The 8306-nt window shown below is 43.8% G+C and overlaps 1 long non-coding RNA gene across 1 annotated transcript; it reads right to left on the bottom strand.

Moving 5' to 3' along the window:
- Positions 1-3531: 3531 nt before the first annotated feature.
- LOC147625891 (uncharacterized) lies at positions 3532-4259 on the bottom strand. The gene is made up of 3 exons (XR_015268817.1): positions 4053-4259; positions 3880-3941; positions 3532-3795 (listed from the first exon to the last, which is right to left on the bottom strand). It is a non-coding gene; the product is annotated as an uncharacterized LOC147625891 (long non-coding RNA).
- Between the last annotated feature and the right edge of the window lie 4047 nt (positions 4260-8306).

Here is an 8306-nt window from a genome sequence, read left to right as displayed (position 1 = left end):
TAATCTCAGGCATTGTCCAAGTAAACAAGACAAGTCATCCAAAAATAAAATTAAGGTCATACACACACGAGTACAACTAGACCAGAAGAAACGCCCATCTGCTCAGTTGTATCAAGTAAAGTGTTCAAGGATCCAAAATCCTTCCGAAATCTTCCCAAAACATAAGTGCAGATAATCACCAAGATAGCTAGTCTCGGGAAATCACATCATGTTAGACTCCATGAGCCATACATATACTGTCATATCAAGCTCCATATGCCACACAAGCACACCATGTCAAGCTCCATAAGCCATACCTGTATGTCGTGTCAGGCTCCATATGCCACACATGAACAGTAGAAAAACAAAAGCAATGAGGAATTTTGTGACATTCAAGGCAAGACCAATGCCATCCTCCTCAGAGAGAGTAGACGTTCCTGTCAGAATTGGTGCAGCGGAATACACACACATACACACGTAGAGAGAGAGAGAGATGGCGCAGAGAGTTGACGAACGCAGGTAGGGAGCGAAAGAGAGAGAAAACGCAAGGAGATAAGAGAGTTGACGAACGCTTGACTTGATATAGCAATGAATAAGATGGTTTTTACAATGGGGGCATAGGGTTGTTTATATATCCCATAGGTAGAGATGGCCGACCACCACCACACTTTGAGATACATTAATTTAACACCCTCTCTGTAGCTCATAGTGGGCATAGATGAACAAGCCAAGTTGATGTAGATGCAACCATGGACACTTCAGTACCGGCCGGATACCGAATACACCTCGGAAAATGCACCAAACAACCTGTCTCCTCAAGGAATGCCATCTTGAGCTTCAGCTGCCACATAGAATAATGAATTGCAGACAACTCCACATCCATGATCCTCCATTCGTTGAACTGAGAACACACACGTCCAAAAGATCTCCTGAACATTGAACTATCGACACATGACGCCCAAAATTCTCTGACAATGAACTAGGAACTCATCCCGTCCATAATGTTACCACAATGAACTGCAAACAAAAGCACATCCATAGTGTTGTCAAGCCATTCTTCTCGCCAGATGCATGTGCATTGAATTCTGACACACGAATCCAAACACCCAGAAATTGAACTCCGACACACGGGTCCAAGTCATCAAAACGGGAGCACAGACTGCCCCTCTCTGCCACTCACATGCCTCTCTCTAGCTGAAGCACGTGGTAGCATCCATCCACCAAGCTAGAATGCTGGAGCATGTACCAGTGTAGTCCTCGCCACACCGGCAGACGCCGTAGCATCTCTGGTAGAATCACTGTCACTGTCATCCTCGTCAGCTTTGCCTTTGCCTTTGTCATTCGTCGAGCCTTGAGCTTTAGCTTTGGATTTGCAATCCCGAGCCAAATGCCCTCGCTTTCCGCACTTATAACAACGGCTCCTAGACTTCTTATTGGATTCCGATGCAGCATGTGCCGATTCTACATCCTTCGGAACTCGAATCTTGCCTTGGGAAATGAGCACTGCTTCCTCCTCAATGAGAAAAGAGCTGAGATCATCAAATTCCAGCTTTTCCTTCATGACTTGTAAGCGTAATGCCCTCGAGACCATCTCGTACTCCTCAGGCAACTTCGTAAGAACCAAGGCAGCTAACTGGGTACTAGTTAACGCACTATTCATAGCCGATAACTGATCATGGATAACCTTTGCCTTCATTAGAAATGACTGCATAGAGGTCCCGGCTTCAAACTTGATGGAAAACAACTGGCCGAGAAGGGTTACTGCTCGCATTGTTGAGTCTCGATCAAACATTCCTGCAAGCTTTGACCACATTTCCTTGGCAGTCTTTAAAGTCTGAATGGCAGGGGAAATTTCCTTGGTGAGAGATTCTGCAATCGCCGACATCGCCTTCGCATTGTGAGCATCCCAATCCACAAGAGATTTGAGAAACTCCTCCTCCTGAAGACGTGTGAACCGATTGCTATCCCTTCGGGGACGTTCCTCCGAGCCATCAACAATGTCCCATAAGCCTTTTCTGCTAAACCATAGCCTCATGATCAAGTTCCAATGCGCGTAATTGTCGCCATTCAGTTTGTCGTCCTTGCTCGAACACGGGAGTCCCATCTCGAAAACTCCGTCCACCTCTTCTCAGTCGACCCGGTCTGCTCGCCTTGCTCCTTACTGCCTTCCTCTGCGCATCACCACCGGCGCTGCCTTGTAGCCGCTTGTGGTATTCACCCAAGCACTGCTTTACTCTTTGTTCGGCTATGCTGGCTGCTGCTTGCAAGAAAAAAACGCTTGTGTGCTCTGCCTACAAAAACGCAGGCCCTTTCAACACAGCTGCCCTTGCGCTAGACTGCACACCTAGCTCCAGCCGCCTCCTTGCTCACTTTGGTTGGCTGCTGCAGATGCTCGCTATTCCCAGCCTTCACCTTCTTCTTCGTGCGGAGTGCATAGCCGAGGATCACGAGCGCCTACTGCTCTGATACCATGTCAGAATTGGTGCAGCGGAATACACACACATACACACGTAGAGAGAAAGAGAGAGATGGCGCAGAGAGTTGACGAACGCAGGTAGGGAGCAAAAGAGAGAGAAAACGCAAGGAGATAGAGAGTTGACGAACGCTTGACTTGATATAGCAATGAATAAGATGGTTTTTACAATGGGGGCATAGGGTTGTTTATATATCCCATAGGTAGAGATGGCCGACCACCACCACACTTTGAGATACATTAATTTAACAGTTCCCACCTCTCTGCCCCAAGCAGCCGTGCCCCAATGACAAAGCAAAGAGTGATGGGTTCGAAGGTGAGCCAATGGAGAATCCTCCACCATACCTGCCGCACCTTTGAGCAATCCCAAAGGTAGTGGCAGTGCGACTCCTTAAGGGTGCCACAATGATTGCATGAAGTTGGGAGGCTTGGAATGGTTAACCATGTGTCCACCACAAGGCTTCGGTGAGCGAGAACTCGGCACAAAAACTTGAAACCTCATAGCGTGGTCATGACGCAGACCCCCCCCCTCCAACACACACCCCACCCCCACCACAAGTCGTGTCATTATACAAGCACCCCCTTTGTGTGTGTACACAAGAATGTTCCTTGAGGCATTAGACACACCTGGAGTCCCATGAATTGATAATGTGAATAACTTTCCTTGCTATGTACTCAAGGCATCTATGACTTGTGATGTAGGTCCCAAACCTAATGTGCTTATTGCATATGGCTTGAGAAATGTAAGCTTCTATTAAGCTTTGGAAGAGACCACATCAAGGCTCTTTTGTAGTATGCAGTGATAAGATCGAGCAAAGGATGATACAGTCTACATAAGCTATACTCAAAGAAGCCCTTGCAAATTCACCGTGTGAACGTTTCAAAGGCGATTCAAACAAATATAATTATGAAGCTTGAAGCTGCAGAAAGGTTACTACTGCGCCAACTGTAATGAAAATGACTCGGAATGAAACACTCGTCCATGCACACCCCCAAAAAAAATGAGTGCAGTAACTCGTGCAAATCACAATGCACTGAAAATTGAAGGTCAAAATGACAAGGAAGGTAAGATTTTACCGCTGGAAAGCGTGTGTCTAGCTTTTTCCTCATCGTGCTGGGGTATGGATATAACTTTTCAGCAACCAGTGCAAAGGACACCGTTGTCAACGCTTTTCAAACTCTTGAAGCACATGCAGTCGAACCCTAGGATCTTGTCGTCGGAGAAGAATGCTACAGTTGAAACTCATCTGTCTCTATTTTGATCCCAAACTAAACTGTTGTCACCAGGGTAGGCATACGGCATGCGGCTACGGGATTAACGCATTCTAAAATCCTCTGATTGTCTGTTGCAACATAAAATTGCTGTAACAATTCTTCTAGAGTCTGCCGTGATTAATGGAAGCCAAAAATACAGAGAAGTCTCTAACCTGGTAATTAGGGCAAGAAAGCTTGAAGGAGACTGCAGAGAGCAAAGAAGAAACGCTACAATCTGCAGAAAATATTGAAAGAATATCAGAAATCACGGTAAGAGAGAAGGAAAATAAACAAAACATCGTTATTGGGGATGAGGGGACGCGGTGAGGGGGCGGAGGGCACGTACGAGGATGGAGAGGCGGAAAACCCTCTCTGCAGAGATGGAGCTGCAGGGAAACCCTTTGTTGTTTGCACAAAAATCGAACGAAAATTATGCTGAAAATCGAACAACAACTATGATGGAGATGGTGTTTGATGATGGAACCAAACGACGGGGCGCGAGAACAGCCAAGAAAGGGAAAAAAAAAAAGAGAAAATACGGTTGCAGTAGTAAGTCAAAGGCAAATGCTAATGTAAAAAGTGTCAAATTTTGTTTGCTTTATGGCCCTAGCTAAGTTCTTTGGTGTGCACACCGTGTAGTAGGATCTCTCTATGAATAGATAGTGAGCAAAGACCTCGACCTCTTTAATATCCACTACACATGAGAATGTACAAGTGCCCGTGGGTGTGTGTGCAACACAACAGTGCCTACCTTTGCATGGATCCATCCATGGACACCAAACAAGTGGAATGGGTTGTGAGCTCAACCTAGGTAGCAGCCCCCCTCTCAATGGCATAACTTAGCTTAAATCATCCTGAGAACATGGGCATGTGCGTTGTTTTTTCACAGTGTGTGACTCCCCTGGACTTAATCAAGACGATGTGCGACTACCTTGGAAGAAAGTGCAAACCAGTAGTACAGCCAGTTCCACCTCTTTCCAGATCAGGATTCCCTATGACAATGTTGTTCTTGCCTACATTCTAGCCAAGAAACTACTATGACCTTATCACACCCAAGAGCTTAATCAACTTTCTATGAATAATGGTGAGAGTTAGTGGCCATCTCATCACTCAAGCAAAGGTCCTAATAGCTCGACTACCTCAAGACCCTAGTAACTACATGCTACACCAATGGTTGCTCCCTCTAGATCCATTCGTTAAAGACTATATGGTGCCTCCAACCATTGCAATACCACTCGGGTCTTGCTAGGACTACTACAACCACGCATGCCCCGACTACTTATTAGGTGTGCCAGTGTGGTGAACTTGACGGCATCCTTCCTGGCACACCACCCCACTCTGGCCTACCTCCTCCAGTTACCTAGCCTCAGGTGCCCTCAAGTACCAGAAGGCTCTCCATTGTGCTTGCACTGACAGGAGAGCAAAGATCACTACACCCGTGATTTGCTTACCAGAATGCTTGCACTGATGGGAGAGCAAAGATCACTACACTCATGATTTGCTTAAAACCCCTATAGTCAACATAGTTGAGGCAATCGCACTTGCGGGTCCTCAAGAACCCCCATAGTGGCAGCAGTTCATGGGAGTTTTCACCTCCCCCACCCCCAGTAGCAACTGTAGTTCCAAGCATGGTAGACCAAGCCTTAAACAAAGCAATGGAGGAGTTGAGCCAAACTCCCCCCATGGAAATTGATGTACATCTTGGCCCTTCGCTCCCCCAGCATACCTCTCATCCATTGGGAGGCATAGCCGCATCTTAAGGTTCCTCCTCATCCACCATAGCAGAAGGGTGGGAATTCATATTGTTAGGGTTTTGAAGGAGGAGATCCCCCTTTCTCAATTTTGTTGTCTAAGCTCAAAAGCCATTTAGCATCTTTAAAGCTTGGCTCAAAGATGGATTGATCCTAGATGCCTACAGGATAAAAGTTCACCTACTAGCGGACTATGCAACCCAAGGGTGACACAATCTCCATCAATGGAACCCAAGTCTTGAGTCATTGGAGATGGCGGGTCAGGAGTCAACATCATGCCAAAGGCGACCAAGAAAGCCTTAGGGCTTTGCATCACCGACCAGCCCCCTTTTCCATCAGAGTGGCCAAACAAAGAGAAGTCATAACTCTAGGAATGGTAAGTCTCGATTTCCCTTGAATGATTGATGTTCCACATGAATTTTGTACGCCTGGACTTGCCCTAGCCAAAGGAGCATTTAGTCTAGTGTGATAGGAAGGTTATGGTTGCAACGAGTAGCTCGAGTGGTGCATGATTGGGGTTAAGATAACTTAGATGTTCCCACATATGAAGGTGCAGTGACCTTTTCTCTAGAGAAGGGTATTGATGAGGCCTTAGGTGGAGCCACCCTGAATGATACCATCCCCATAGGGGAGGTACTTGAGGACACAGCAGCAGAATCTCTTGTCAGAGGAGTTAGCCATACTATGGTATGAGTTTCCATTAGAGGAGTGGCAAGAAACACCCTTGGATAAGAACTAGCATCTATTATGACTAGAACGCAAACGTGTTGAACCATTGGGAAACTGGTTAGAGTCCTATCAAGGGTTTGAGTGGTGTAACGTGGTGGACATAGCTAAGTTAGATCAAGATCCTAGTGGGACAAAACTACTCTTTGAACAATGGCTAGAGGAGGAAGTGTTCAATGAGCTCTCTATAGTGTTCATGGTGGACTAGGCTTGAATCCTTGTATACATTGGCCGTCATACCGGAGGAGTCTTTCCCAATAGACATAGAAATCGTGAAGGTGATAAGCCTAGTTGAGTCAAATTTGACTGACAACATCGAAGTCACCCCTCCCTTCCAAAAGAAACTACAAAGGTATGTTAACTTATTCCTAGGGTTAACAAGAGCTACTACCATTATCTTATATCAAGGAGTTAAGTTAGATACACCAAAAGGTCATACATTCAAGATATGAAGCAATGTTGTCCAAATCTACAACTTGGACGGGTACCCCTAAATGGTCCTATGAAATACTTATGGCAATTCCCGCTTCAAGAGCGTGTGGTAGTAAGTTAGGAAGAAGTTCCAAGTGATGTACTTCATAGATATATTATGAGAGTAGTCATTGTAATAGCATTAGGCCTCTAATGAGCCTAAAGTGCCCAGCAGCCACAATTTAAGTGAGTGTGAACACTTATGGCCATGTATATAAGTGAATATCTCTCATAATACAGAGAACTCTCCCATTATGCAATAGAGTCTTGCTTTTGCTAATCCTCTTACTAATCTCTCTCTCTAATGCATGCTAGTGAGTGTGAGTGAAGTGAGGGAGGGACGAGTACCCATAGTGCACCACAGCGGTGTGACAATGCTCGTGGGAGACATGGTGGAATTGCTTCTCAAGGAGTTGTAGAGCTTGGAGACCTCAAGGGTTATGAGCTTAGCCATTGGAAAGATCCTCAACGAGACAGTTGCGGTTCACTTGTTGGATATGTTTCAAGGGGGGTTTGGGTGAGCCATAACATTTTTGGTGCCGTTGTCGGGGAATCATCCCTTGGCTTTTTCCATCGTTTTCCTCTAATCTACACATTACCCATTGCCCATTGTCTTGATTAATGGTTTCCCATGAAAAAGAGGTGGTTTTATTGGTGATTTATGTGTGATTTTGTGAGAAATAGCTCTCTTTTTTGTTTTGTAAAGAATGCTTTTTGTTTAATTTTTAGCTTTGTTTGCTTCCATTGCATCAAATAGTACAATAGAATACAAATTTTAGTGATTTTTAGCTCTCTTTAGAGTTAAACAAAGAACTAGAATCATTAATTTTTGCTTGATTTGTGTGTTTTTTTGTTTGAATTGTATGCATTAAAGTGTTAGCAAGCATTAGGAGTAGCTTAATCCTTTAAAAAAATTCTCAAAACCATTTAAAAACTCTTGAAACCGACTAATCTTCTTTAATTAATTGGTTTTTGTCATTAAGGGGTGATTAATACAGTTCAAGAGGAAAACAATTTAGTAAATGTGTTTTTGGGGTCGAAATTGATCATGTAAGAGATCGAAGTTAGTGTTTTTGGGTATTTTGGAGCATCTAAATGCATCAAAACATCTAATTGCATCAGTTTTTTCATCAATTGGAGGAATTCAGCTCTCTTTTGCTTAATTTTGCGTAAAGTGAAGAGATTAGAATTAAGAGTTAAATTAATCTCTCATTATAGATTAATTTACATATTAGTTGATGCGCATAGCTTAGCAATTCCATGCTCTATCCAATGATGTGTTCAATGTTATGAATTAATTAGTGATTAGTTGTTAATTAAAACCCTTGATTAGTCCAAAAGAGGGAAAGATTAGTGGTAGGATTAATCTTGTCAAATTGTCCATTTTGGGAGTCATTTATGAAGGGTGCAAGGGGGTGTCATAAAAGTGTTGACTTTTTTTATTCCCACTTGTCTTTTTGGAAAAATGCCTATATCTCCCCAATTTAAAATTCAAAAAATATTCCCCCCAAACAAGGAAACTTGAATTTCCCTCTAGACTCCAATAAATAAATAATAATAATAAAAATCCGACGTTTCATGCGTTAAGCAATTCACGTCTTAAGGTCTCACTTCCCAAAAAATAAATTTACAATTTTTAAAAAAAATCTATT

Source organism: Cibotium barometz, chromosome 23 (genome assembly GCF_041138505.1).
Source record: "Cibotium barometz isolate CiBa-2024 chromosome 23, ASM4113850v1, whole genome shotgun sequence".
NCBI classification, from domain to species: domain Eukaryota; kingdom Viridiplantae; phylum Streptophyta; class Polypodiopsida; order Cyatheales; family Cibotiaceae; genus Cibotium; species Cibotium barometz.
This window is presented reverse-complemented; position numbering and strand designations above follow the sequence as displayed.